Genomic DNA, 14,819 nt, shown 5'->3' on the forward strand with positions numbered 1-14,819 from the left:
TATATTCAAATTCTAGCTCAGCCTCTTATAAATGGTGCAAAATTGATAAAATTGTTGTGCCTTAATTTCTTCATCTGTAAAATGCAGATAGCAAGAGTACTTAATTTATACTGGAATTGTTTAAAGAGTTAGTTCACACAAAGAATAGAATGAGCCCTGTGTGTAAATGCTCACTAAAGATTCACTGTCATTACCACTTAGATTAAAGAGTTACTGGTGAGGATTTTGGTATAGATGATTGAGCTGATGCTATTGCCATCAACAGGAAAAATAAAAAGCACCAGCATGAACAGGATTCACACTTGAATCTGTTTCCACATCCCATTTGGCTTTATAACAGGATCTTGCCCACAGTACCATTGTTTGAGCTTCCAATTTTTCCTCCGTTATTGTCCAAGTCCTTAACATCATTATCTCAAACCTGAGTTTCTCAGGCTGAACTCCAGCCTTCAATCTTTACCCCTCAGTCCATCCTCCACCTAGTGTGACTTTTCTAAAGATAGACATCTTGTGTAAAGTCTGTTCCATTTCGCTTTCAGAGTGAATTCACATGTTGAGTGCAGCCTCGATAGTATCCTTTCTGATCCCCTGCCAGGCGTTGCCCTTGCCTTTCTGGCTTCTCAAGAGCGCAGGAGATACCATGAGCCTCAACGTGCACTGTGCTTGTGTGAGCTCTTCCTGGCATCTCACCAGCTCATCTGCTGCACCTTTTGTAGCTGACTTCTATTTCTCTTTTAAGAACAAGCCTACACAGTACTTAAGGAAGTCATCTTTTTCTTAGCTCCATGACCTGAGAAAGATTATTAATAGGTAGATGACAGAGATAGGTATCTTTTTCATTAGTTGTTAGTAACACAGAATTATGAAGTTCATTCTGGGAAATGGGTGCATGCATTTGACATTTTTTGAGCATTTTTCAATCCCATTTCTCCCTTTCCTCCCTCGGCCCTTCACCTTCTTTCCCATATCCAAAAGTCTACCTTCCAGCTTCCTAGAGGTCACTATCTTAATTCACTTGGTATTTACACTCCTATACTTGATGAGATTTCTGTATTTCTTGCCCATAACAAAGGTCCTGGCATATAGTAAGTATCCGGTGAAATTTTACTGACTAAAGCAACATTCTCCCCAAATGGCCAGTGCCTGCCTTCTGACCCTTTCTAAGCTTACAGAATCTATTATAGAAATGCTTTTCAGAATGAAGTCTTCTTTTCCAGTCTCACTCCATTCCTCGCTCTGGCTTTCCTCCTCATTTGCACACATTCTTACAAAAGCACCCATCCAGTCACCAGAGTCCTTCTCCCCTTCCCTCAGAAACACCCCTGATATGTTGCTGTCACTAAGCATAGCTTCTGTCATTTTATTCCAATGCTCAGAACAATTTGAGGTCTCCCATTGACTAGAGAGCTAAATGCATACCCTTTTAGCATTATTCTCGCTTACTCCCCAGCCATAACACAAACTACCCTCCTCCATTCGCCACACACACATACACACTCTATTCCAACACCCTGGGCTATCAGCTGTCCTTGAAATTACAATGCCTGTATTCCCATTTGCTGGCATCTTTCCCCCACTTAAAGCCCAATTCTAAAGGTGCTGTTTCCATAAAGTCTTTTATCAAGATTCCATCCAAAAACGTTCTTTTCTCATCTTATTTTCCCAAAATGTGTGTAAAGGCATCATATTCTCCCTTCTAAGTCAGCATACGTTCTGATTTTTAAAGAGTGTTGCTTCTGATCAGAAAAATTATGCAAGAATAGCCCCTCCAGAAGGACCCTACTCTAGGCACCATCTACCTTGCTAGTAGAAAATAACGCCCCTCACCTACGTGGATACGTTCCTACCAGAGAACACCAAAGAAACCACGTGTCAGTCTCCTACTCTTCTCCTGACCTCATGCCTTTAGCCAGAGAACAAATCACACACCTCTTCAAAGCCCATGGGTTGTCAACACTCTGGCATTTGAGACATCAAATTATGCCTTTCATTAGGAAGGTTCAGAACATCAGATGCTGTGATGACGTCTCACTTGCTTTCACTAGAAGCCTCCATTTGCCAATCACTCTATGGCCTCCTTCCGCCCCCCACTTTCACTTGCAGGATGGTGGATGGGGCTGACCTGCCTGACTGGTGAGCACCCTAGCAGAAATGAGTTTGGCTAAGCTACTCGTAGATTATTCCCTGTCGTCAGTGTGCCTCTGGATACAGTGTAGTGCACTCACTGTCTCCTTCCCTGATGCATGCATGCACACACACACACACACACACAAGCACACATACACTTAATTCAATACGTGATCAAATCAGTTAAATTCATACGCATTTTTCCAATCTGCCCTGACCCATATTTCTGTGCCCTAATTGGCCCCAAATTCAATGAAAATGGGGGGAAGGAATGATTGTTTAGCTCTACAAAATACCAAAAGAGTGAGTGAAGGAATAAGTCAACTCAGTAAATGAAGAACACAAATATGAATAATTTGTCAAGATAGCTTGCCCATAAAAAGAAAAAATAGCTAGCAAACCACAGTGGGGCCACACAGTACAGTGAGTGGCCTCTTAAGTTAAAAAAAAAAAAATTAAAAACCTCAGAGTGAGATCACTGTGCAGACACGGTTTTCAAACTACAGATGGGAACAAAATTGGTGGCAGAGCTCAGGAGAAATAAGCAGGAAAAAAATGTCTTTCAAAGTCACTGAAAAAAAAAATGAGAATATACAGAGAGAATAACTCTCAGGCCCCATGAATCACCAGGCAATTGCAACTGAAACAATTGCACCTACTTTGCAAATGAGGAAACTGAGTCACCTACAGAGCATGTAATCGTTGTTGCTTTAATAGTGCATCTTGGGTACACCTTCAGATGAAGATGAGACAAATAAGGCCTCTCCTGACAAAAACAGCTAAGGAAATTATTATGTGAAATGATGAGGGAAAGCCTAGAATTCAAAATGACTGTGCTATTCATTCGTGCTCAATTTATGAACCACTAAATATGGTTGCGTATTTAAGTCTTAATAAGTGGTAGCCAAAAATAGAGATTCTTGTTCTCTCCACCCTGGAATTCGGATTCAGACTTGATGTGGGCAGTTGAAATCTGTATTTTTATCAAGTGCTTAAGGCAATTGATAGACCAACTTAGAGGGTTCAGTAGTCTTCAATCGCTGCTTTAATTATATAATTCCTTACTTACCAAATTAGAATTGCACCCGTCTTCCCACTCCATAAGTTTAAAATCTTCTACTTATTTCAAAGACTTTTAATAGTTGAGTTTCATATGACCTAACTATTCGTATCACACAACACTTTCAGTACGAACCTCAGCATCTGGCTAGGGGAGTTCTGCCCTTCCTCTACTCCTCCAAAATTCTGTATGTTCTTTAAATTCCAGTTTCATTAACCCCTCTTGTCTGAAGGTGCCTCCAGCCTATCCCACCAGATGGTATCTGACTTGTCCAGGTTCATTATAATTATAGTCGTGTCTCAGCACTGAAGACTTAAATATACATTGTTGTTTGCAGTTTTCTGGGTCATAAACATTAGTGTTATACATAAAACTAGCTTATAACTTAATTTCTTGATACAAACTCCATTTCCTACTATTCTCATGGGTCCAAAATAGTTACTCATAAATTAATAGAAAGGAAGGGAGAGGGAGAGATGCTTGGCTAATAGAACTGAAGCACCAGATGCACCTGCTCCGTTTCCCTTCGTGTTGCTCATTCCTAGGCAGAACCTCTCAGGTTGTAACTCTCAGCAACCCAGAGCTTCTCACTGGCTAAGAAAGAACTTCCTCCCCTCGGGTTCAAATCTAATATGCATGATCCAGTGTTTTAGAATCCCCATGGAACTAGGATAATAGTTTCTACCTAAAATGAATGAAGGCTAAAAGCCACTCTTAAAAAAGTATTACTCCATAACTTTGGGCCGTCTAGTTTTAAGCCTCAGTTTTTCTCCCAGAGGCAGAAATGAAGAGCTTCGTCATCTATTTCTCCAGAGTTAATATTCATCTGGCCTTCTTTGCTTACTAATTTGTCAGACTGGAATTTTGGGTTTCTAACCTCAGCTGTTCTGAACACCTTGAAGATTCTGTATAATTCAAGGACACTTTCTCAATGAAATTAGGTTTAAATTAAATTTATATTTAATTATGAATTATATCTATATTCAATTATAAATTATATTTAATTAAATTTATAGATGTTTCCTCTTTTTTACATGGTCCATAAGAAAGGAAAAGTCCTTTAAAGTCATTGTCAACAATCTGATCTTTTTAAGCAAAGACAGAGTATATGGGAGCAGAATGCATGACATGGAATAATCCACAGTGGATAGCTGCTCTTTTGTAGGTTATTTCTTTTGCAATTTTCTGGGAGTTTTGGTAAAATAGATGGTATTTTTATGGTTCTCAAATTTCTATGACATGGTTTTATTAATTTATCAATCAAAAGTCTGTCTAGCAATAAATATCATTTATATGTGATGGTTTTACTAAAGGGAAAAAAGAAAGAGTTGTTCTTCCCAGTTTTACTAAGTACATGGTCCCGTTCTCACTGGCCAAAGTAAGATGCTTGTGCATTACTAGAGCAAATGATAAAATTTGCCCCACTCAGTGAATGGAAGTGAAGAAGGGCAATTGCTCAAAGGAAAACTGATGGGCTATTACCAAGAGCAGTGGAAACAGGCAGTGGGGATGGCAAAGAAGTTGACATCTATGCCTCCAGATTAGAACCTACTGTTCACATAACCAAAGCAAAATTGGAAGTAAATAAAGAAGTTGAAATTTTGAAAGACAATCACTATAAGTCAAAAGAAGATGAAAACGTTGTACAGAAATCACATTTACTTTGTGGAAAGTATGGCAAGGAAACATTTCTTAGGTATATATCTCAAGTTATTTGAAGTAAAAGAGGCACTAGGGCAGGGAAATTTAGGATGAACATGAGAACAAAGTCACCAAAAATAACTTACTCCAACTGCGAGAATTGAGACTGCACACAAAAATGACTCCATAACTACCTTGGCCAGGACGGCAAGTAGAAAGTCACCAGACAAAAACATTAGGGACAGGGAAGGTACAAAAAATGAAATTGAAACTGCTCAAAAGGAAAGAACAACTGGGATGGGGGAAAAGAGAAAAGAGGAAGGGGAAAAAAGATTTGTATGTATACATAAGATAGCTGAGATAACTGTACTACTCATTTCTCTTAATTCACTGAAAGGAAACATTAGTGCTTATACTGTTTGATCAATTTTGCATGAGTGTACCTGGTAATCTGAGCAACTACTCTGAAGATAACCATAAGCAATATAATAACTGTTGTTAATTTCCTGTCACCTTGTTTTGAAATTCTGTATGATTTTTATTAGGGTTTGTGTCTCTTTTTTTGTCTCTTTAAAATGAAATTGAATACAAAAATCCTCTGGGCTGAAACAATGCTAATTACAAGGTAAACTTGGCTTGATCAGGCAAGTGTAATCTATGCACATGAAATGACTTGATAACAAAACTCTCTGTAATGGTTGAAGTCCTTTAAAGAATATATGCCACCTAAAAAGCAAGCCATATCGCCTTATTCAACGTAATTGTTTCCAAAACCCTAAAAAGGCAAAGTCTTAACTGGAGACAATGTGTGTATTATGGTGCTTCCTACTTTGAAGCAAGAAACATTATACATTGGGAAGTGCAGGTAAGTGAGTACACAGTGGGGTCCGCTCTCTCAGTGTATTAGGCAGTGCATTAACTGATGTGAGACCACACCTGATGGAATGTAGAGATGTTTCCTCTTTTCTACTTGGTCTGTAAGAAAGGAAAAGTCCTTTAAAGTCATTGTCAACAATCTGATCTTTTTAAGCAAAGACAGAAAGAAGAGTTGTCTCTTTGATCTTCACTTGTGATCCATTCTGTACATTCTCCAGACAAAGAAAGAAAGAGGAAAAAGGCAACAGTCCTGTGATCAGAAAAAAATCTCGAAAGTAAACTTAATGATAATAACTATATAGAAAATTAGAAATCCTTTATGTGGAATTTAAATGAGTAAAGAATCCAGAGTTTCCCCAGTTAAAATAGTCTAGTTCCTCACAGGTGATCTAGAGCTTTTGACACAGTATTCACTATTGTGTAACTACACGGATGGACACACACAAGAGGTGAAAAATATGCTGCCACTGATCTTCCTCACTCCAACACAGTTCTTGCCACTTTCTGAAGCAGTTCTGGAATTCTTCCTTCATCTTCACAAAGTATGGTCAAAATTATAGTGAACTCCGTTGCCAACGGGGCTGCGGATTTAGCTCAGCGGCACAGCGCTTGCCTGGCGAGTGCGAAGTCGTGAGTTCGATTCCCGGTACCGGAAAAACAACAACAGCAAAAATATTCTGTTGCCAAGTGCCAGCCAAAACAAAGGCAAGTTTGTAGAACTATCATGGTGCACCTACTCCACCTTATTCGCCAGATCTGGCACCGTGCGACTTCTGCCTCTTCCCCAAAGTCAAAATGACCACAGAAGGAAAACGTTTTGAACAGATTCAAGATATCGAGGTAACCACGACAGCACAGCTAGAGATATGCATGAAGCAGGACTTCCCTAACTGCTTCAGAAAGTGGCAAGAAAGACAGGATGAACGCATCTGAAGAGAGGGGAGTCTGGTGAAGGGACTGCATGGCAATGTGTCTTTTCCTATCATATTTTTTAATTTAAAAATTATCCATACTTTTGATCATACAATGTATGTCAACTTTATGTTTTAATTTGTGTCAACTTTTCTTACTTTTTTAATATCTGGAACTTCTAATCCAGGTCCTCCCAGTGACATGAAAAGGGCCTACTTATATCCAGGGCTGGAGAATAGCTCTGCAGATATATTTGCAGAGAAGAGAGGAATGTGCCATTAGAACGCTTCACCACACATCAAAGCCATATACCCCAATCCCTGTGGGGTGGCTGCACCATATCTCTGCTAGGAGAGCAGAGGCAATACTGGGAGTTATTTTAAAACCTGAAACTGAAGGAAAATTGACAGGTGCAGAAGAGAAGAAAGTCAGGTGAAAATACGTCTAGATTTATCCTTAGAAGCACCCATAAAGCTGCAGTGTGTATTCATTAGAAACCCACAGAGTTGAAAAAAATTATAGCCAGTTGTTCCTCAGACAAAGGACTTATATCTAGAATATATAAAGAACTGAAAAAAATAAGACCCCCAAAATTCAAAGGCCCAATCCAAAAATGGGCATCTGAGGTGAATACACACTTCTCAAATGAAGAAATACAACTGGCAAATAAATACATGAGAAAATGTTCAAACTCATTGATCATTTGAGAAATGCAAATTAAATCAACACTGAGATTTCGTCTCACCCCAGAAAGAAAGACTATCATCAAGAAATCAACAAATAACAAATGCTAGAAGGGCTGTGGGGAAAAGGAACCCTGCTCCACTCCTGGTAGCAATGTAGACTGGTGCAATCACTGTGGAAATCAGTGGAGATTCCTCACAAAACTCGGATTAGAGGTCCCATTCAACCCAGATATTTCCCTTCTGGGTATCTTCTCAGAAGAATTTAAAACATCATACCACAGTGACATATGTGCACTCGTGTTTATAGCACCACAATTTGTCATAGCTAAATCTTGGAAACAACCCAAATGCCCATCAACTGAGGAATGGATAAAAAAGATGTGGTCTTTTTATACAATGGAGTATTACTCAACCATAAGGAAGGATAAATTGGATTCTTTATAGATAAATGAATGCAACTCAAGACCATACTCATAAATGAAATAAATCAGACCCACAAATGTAAACATTGTACTGTCTCATTAGTGTGAGAAACTGAAAGAATAAATAAGATCCAAAATGCACAATAGATGTTATGAATAGGGAAGAAACTGTTCAAAAGCAGAGAAAAACTGTAATGGGAGAAAGGGGAAGGAAGGAAGGGAAAATAAATAAAAATATATATATATACAAGATAGTTAAGATAGTTATAGAGCTAGTTTCTCTTAGCTCATTGAAAAGAAAGTTTTGTGCTAACTCTTTTTTGGACAATATCCATGCCTATGTCTTGTACTCTGAGCAACTACTATGAATGTAATAATATATAATGTGCTGGTTATTATTACTCTCCTACTAGCCTGTTTTGAAACTCTTGTTTTATTGTTATTTTTACTTTTTTTCTGTTAAAAAACCCCACATCTCTAAATTTGACATTAAAATGGCCATATATTCTGGGTTCTCTGAGGTAAACAACAGCAAATGTTGTGTCTATCAACCTTCAGTTCAAATGTGCACATGTATACACAGTATCCTATACACAGAAAGAAGAATGCAAGAAGAAGAAAGGTTTTTCTCTGCATCTGAGACATGCTCTGGAGCTGGGCGGGAGACTGCAGGTCATGCTGTGCATCCCCCTCACAGACCACAATATGAAACAAGGAGGGCCTTGGTGCTCATCCAGGGGCCAGGGCCAGGGGAAATCTCTTATTTATACATATATGAGCTCAAATGGCTTGGCAGTATATACAGACTTTTGCTTTGATAGCAGAATAACCTTTCAAGAATTCTGAAATATAAATAAGAAATCAAATAAAAATGATATAGCTTCCATTAAATAAAAGCAGAGTGTGTAACAATATAACTCAGAGCATTGCTTCTAAGGGGCTGATGACAAATCACTTGAGTCCTGCTCTTAAGAATTATCTTAGATCTGGAGCCTCACACCAGAATTATACATTATATTACACATTTATTTATCAGTTAGGATAACGCAGGGTTGATCTCTCTGCAACAGCTGTCCATTTTGCGCCTTCATATTTTAATGCATCTTCAAGACACAGCCAGCCAATGGACTTGAATCTGCTGTTGGTAGGACAGCACTATAACTTAGTTTAACATTTCCTCCAGTGATTTTTCCCTGCAGTTGATGTGATGTCAAATAAAGTCTGTCAAAGCTGTTTCTCATAACATAAATTCCAGATGTTTTTGGCTTGCCAAAAGGAAGATGTAATAGGCTTGCTTTTACTAATACACTTAGATAATGAAAATAGAAGTGTGGCCATAAAGTCCTTTTATATGCTTTTCATGTTGAAGTATGTAAGCCATAATATGTGTCCCTCTTCTTCGTAAATGAGGTCTATATGCAGAAAAAAAAAAGTTTTAAAGTGAGAAGAAAATGGAATTGGTATTAGGCCAAGCTAAAATAGAACTACTTTGAATGAAGAAAAATCAAAAGGATAAAATGTGCTGTGGGCTTATACTTTACATTGCCTTTATTCATTCTGCATTTGAGTCATTTATTAGGTATCGCTGGGGTAAGTGAAAGGCAGAGCAAACACTCTCCACAGGAAGAGACAGGGCTTCTCCAGGGAAAATTAGTGGAATATTCAAAGGCAATAGATAAACAAGTGTAAAATAAGCGTCTCTAACAACAACCTGAGCAATTAAATCAAACCAGGTGGAAGGAATAATCACTTGGTGTAGTGTTCATTTGGGGAAAACTGAGGCAGACACCTCACGCAAGTGAATCTTGGACCAGCAGCCACGCCATCATGTGGGAAATTAGAACTGCATATTTTCAGGGTCCACCCCAGATCTATACATCAAAAACTCCAGGAGGGAAGGTGGTCCAGCAATCTGTGTTGTACCAGCCCCCCAGGCAATTCCAGCACAGCCCAGAGTGTGAGAAGCACCACACAAGGAAAGACCCTGAGGGGTGCTCATGCCCTGATTGTCAGGGGTGTGCCTCCAGCATGTGTCTGTGTGATATGTCTAACATCTCTAAAAAAGAGACTTCACCAAAATGATTTCCAGAACAGCCCTTGGTGCCAGCATTCCTTCACTTAAATCTCCTGTTCCTGAGCAAAGCTATGAGGAAATCCTGACTTCGGGCAAGGTCAGCACAAGTATTTCATTTTTCCCTCACCAGAAAGTCATGAAGTCTAAGGACAGCAGCTTCCTGCAGCTACGGGATTCTAATCAGTGACTGATGTAAGTATAAACGGATCTAACTATAGCTTTTAGTCTCTCTGGGAAGGTTTTCAAGATAGCCCGTGATGTGTTTACTAAAGTCATTTGGGCTGTTTCAAATGTGTCACGTTCAAATTATGGGGACTTTGACCCAAATGGTCAGTCTCCTCCTCATTCTCTCTCCCAAACCCACTACTCTAGCATTTTTCTTCCAGTCTTGAGAATTATTTAGCTCAAGTGTACTTTCCCCGTGGAATTCCAAAGATTTATGTACTCTAAATGTTTGTAATTTTTAAAATGAAAGTGGGTTATGACAAATTTATCTTATGACCAAGAGATGTTTCAGTTTAGCTCAACAACTTGGAGATACATGCTGTGGAATATACCTTTTAACGTTTTTCATTTAGTTTATTTTTGTTCTTGAATAACTTGGCTGCATGATCTACCTTTAACTGAGGCCTGCAGGTCTCAATCAGGGACAGCATTTGCCTCTTTGAGACACTTGACGATGTTACAGTTTCATTGTCACAACTGGACTCTTGTACCACTGGCACCTCATGTGTGGAAACCAAGAAGGCCACCAAATGTTCTCCATTTATAGGTCTTTGTCCCAGCCACACCCGAACAATTCTGTGCCCCAGATCTGAGCAGAGTGGCAGTAGTGAAACTCTGCTTCACTTGGATCCTTTTTCTGCATAAGAGAAAACACTAAAAAACCAAAAAGGCAGCATGGGTAGGATGTAGTGACTTCAATACTCCTGATGCTTCAGGGGTTTCTTATTGAGGCCAATGTTGATTTCACTGCATGTAAGGATCTCTATTTTAAAAATAAAATTCCCTCCTACTATAAAAAACAAAAGCAAAATGAAAAAGGAGAGAATTGCCAAGCATTTGTAGAGAGCGTTAGCAAGGAAGCTTTGTAGTTCTAGAGCCACAGCTCCTCTCATCCTTTGCCACTGCCCCGCTGCTTCTCATGATGGATCCGGAGCTGACTGAGGCGTTCTGTGAGTGCCTGCCCGCCCAGAGACGGGGTCCTTCAGGTCTCTGCTTTGCCTCTACTTCTCCTCCTTCCTGCCTTCCACTCTGGTTTCTCTCCTGCCACGTGTCCTTATTTCACCTCTACCTCCCATCAGTCGGGCCCCTCCATTTCCTTGCTCCCATTCCCCAGGGTCTAGAACACCCCAGTCCTCTTTCCTTCCTCTATATTTCTCACTCTAAATACTGCGCACCTCTGTCCATGTTCAGGCACTTGGATTTGTGGACTGTGGAAAAGCACATCTTTGGCGTAAAATAGCACTTGTGTATAGTTGCTCAGAAAATACAATTACTTTCATCTACTTCTGGTTTTGAAAATTGTCTATTTTCTCTTTTACTTCACACAAACACAGTATTCCTGATCTTATGGACAGGAGGAAAAGACAGTTGGAAGCAAACGTTGAAATGACCTCATGTCCCCATTTAGGAAAAAGTCAGGAAGTTGGTAAGTGCCGTTCACTGTACCCCACTTATTCCAGTCCCCATACCAAGAAAAATGTTTTAGATTAAAAGGGACTTAGCTGCTTACTTGTTATTTGTCAGTAGCAGTAGAGAGCAAGCTTGCCTTAATGAGCAAGCACTCATCTAACGATCGCAATCAGCTGAATGGTAAATAAAAAACTTGACTTCCGTTTATTTGACCATCTACGTTCCTCTTTCACACAGCTAAGTTCTATCCGTTTCATTCGGCCTGTGCACTATACTGCATACGTCTTTAGGATTATTCAGGGGCAGACACTGATGAAAAGATCAATAATTATTTAATTACCGGTACGCTGTGTCCCGCGGCGTAGGTTGGACTTGCTTTGAGTCTTGTGTTGGGATGCGCTGCGTTTCACATTTGCCTCTGCTAACAGAGTTCTGTTCACAGCGACAGAGAATTGTTTGATCTGCTGTGTTTTGAATATTAATATTGACTATCCTGGTTTTTCTTTGCTTGGGTCACGAAGATTTAATAGTTTAACAATAGGTCATTGGAGTTCTGTTGTGTCATCAGATAATTATAGAATTTATATTTTGTCAGGAGCAAAGCCACCCTGATATTCTAAATTCCACTTATTGTCCTTTAGCTTAATGCTTACTGTTACCCTTTCTCGACATGTTTTCCCATCATGAAAATTAACCTACTCTATATCTTTCTGGAAAGAAAATAAACTGCTCCCTTGCCAAGCCTTTCATTATGCCGCTTCTTTCCTTCGTGAATTGTGATCTAACAGTAGACCAGCAAAAAGCCCAAGCCTTTGAAGTGTTGCGCTAATTTGATTAATACGTAGTTACATCCTGTTATGATGCACTTTGCCTTATGCATTTTAAATGGAAAATGCAGAGTGGATTACATTTGTGTTAAAAACACAGCATAGCAAATGAACAACACTGAAAGCAGTCTATAATAACAAGCTTTGCAACCACTTTAAACATGCAGAAGGCTTGTAGGTAAATGATAATTATATGAAAATACATGTTTTTACAACAATTAAGATGTCAATAAAAATACTACTGAGGTTAATGCAGTTTTACTTAAAATATTTACTCTGCTAGTAATTAAAATCATCCTAAAAATATCCTAGTAGAATTTCCTAAGTTGCATGTATATTTATCGATCAAGTATATATATTCCATAAATTCTTTGGGGGGAAAGGTAAGTCAATCCTAAAAGCAAGACATTACTTTCCTAGAAGGAGACATGTTTTTATGCTTATTGCTAGAAGGAAACAATCAAATTGCCTGTTACTAGAAATAATAAAGTTATATTTATTATATTTACCTTGCTCAGATTCAGGGGATCAAGGTGGCTTGATGAAATAATAAACCTTACAGCCAGATTTACCCAACACCCTTCATATTACCCTGACCTGACTACCATTTCTAAAGCATTATAAAGTGTTAAGATTTTGTTTGCTTTTTTTGTTTTGTTTTTTTTCTGGTACCGGGAATCAAACTCCTGACCTCATGCTTACCAGGCAGGCACTGTGCCACTGAGCTAAATCCCCAGCCCCAAGGTTTTATATTCTTAATACATACCTGAGGTGGTCACTAATGATCTTAAAGATATATGAAAAGATATCTTTAAAAGATAGTTAAGAGAGTTATACTACTAATTTTTCTTAATTCATTGAAAAGCAAGGTTTGTGCTAATATGGTTTGGACAGTTAAATGCTGATATCTTGTGCTCTGAATAACTAATTTAAAGATAACAATATGCAGTGTGTATTAACCATTGTTACCCTACTATCACCTTGTTTTGAAATTTTGCTTCTTGGGTTTTTTCTTTAAAATTAAAACTGTAAAAATTTAAAAACTAAAAGATATCCTTGTAATAGGGCATGAAGCTTATGAACACATGATACATCCATGACTATTTTTCTCATTTGCAATGTAGATTTTTATGGCCACAAAACCTTTCCCTTCCTTGTAACTTTTTACAATAACTAATGATGGTTCATAATAGTTCGCAATGGCTTATTCTCTAGATACTTCCATTTGGACTTTTTTCTACCCACAAGACAGCCAAATTAAATCTTGTACCCAAATCTACTGAGTACATCCTGTCACAGTTGCTTAAAACTCATGACTATATTCTCTACTGGGTCAGAAACTCCTAAAAGGCCGAAGAAAATAGCAAACACTTTTTTGGTACCACAGTAAACTTGCTATCTAGTAACCACTGTCTGTCCACCTGTATTTATTCCCTATGGTCAGTTTACAAAACAGAGAATCAATCTTTTTATCTAATGGAGACAATCACTTGCTAAAATGAAAACTACTAGCTGGGCATGGTGGTGCTCGCCCGTAATCCCAGCACTCCAGAGGCTGAGGCAGGAGGATCATTGCAAGTTCAAGACCAGCCTGGGCTACAAAGTGAGCTCAAGGCTAGCCTGAACTGCATAGTGAGACCCTTTCTTAAAAAGACAAAACTAAGTAAATAAATAAATCAATAAAATGAAAACTAGAAGAAAGCTTTGTATTATATGTTCATCTCACTTGTATACGCTGTAAATTTGTGTAAAAAAACATGTGTGAGATAATAAGTTCTTCAACTAATACTAAAGTTGAAACAGAGTCTTTTTTCCAAACTCAAGTGCAGAATATCTGAGATGGAAATGCAGTAGCAGCATAGTGCAGTGAAGTTTATAGGAGGATATATTAAGCCCCTTTATTAAAGTCAAATAGTATTGATTGTAATAGATTTTTAAAAATAATTTAATTTTCTTAGACACTAGACCGATCATTTTGATGTTTACCTATGTAAAATTTATTTTATAGTTGTTCTTCAAATATTTTTGAATGCTGTCCCCAATAAGATACATTTACGTGGTGACCCAGGACACATACACACACACACACACACACACACACTCTCTCTCACTCTCTCTCTCTCTCTCTTTCTCTCATGCAAATACATACAGCTAAAACAAGATTTTCATGAAACAGTACTTTTACAACTTGTGACATTGATATTTTCTGTCATATATTTTGGTGTTCGAAAAAACTGATATAATGATGCTCAAATCACAGGCCAGCTCCTCTCTCCTCTCGAAGGGCTGTGTGAATGTACCATTTCTCATGGACTCTGATAACACCTGTGATCACTTTTTCCAAGAACAAAAATACTCTGCGAGTTCTCTTTGGATTTGGGTTAGTTTTTTATTTAGAATTTATGTTTCAGTTATATAATTTCTTGTTTAAAACTGAGAGTCATCAGTCTCTATTCATATAACGTCAATTCCTTACCAAACATTTGTTGATTACTTTGTGCTTTTAAAATATTCCCCTTAAAACAGCAAAAGGAAAGATGCTCTATTGAAAATTGTTGA

Source organism: Chinchilla lanigera, unplaced genomic scaffold (genome assembly GCF_000276665.1).
Source record: "Chinchilla lanigera isolate Chin_1 unplaced genomic scaffold, ChiLan1.0 scaffold00045, whole genome shotgun sequence".
NCBI classification, from domain to species: domain Eukaryota; kingdom Metazoa; phylum Chordata; class Mammalia; order Rodentia; family Chinchillidae; genus Chinchilla; species Chinchilla lanigera.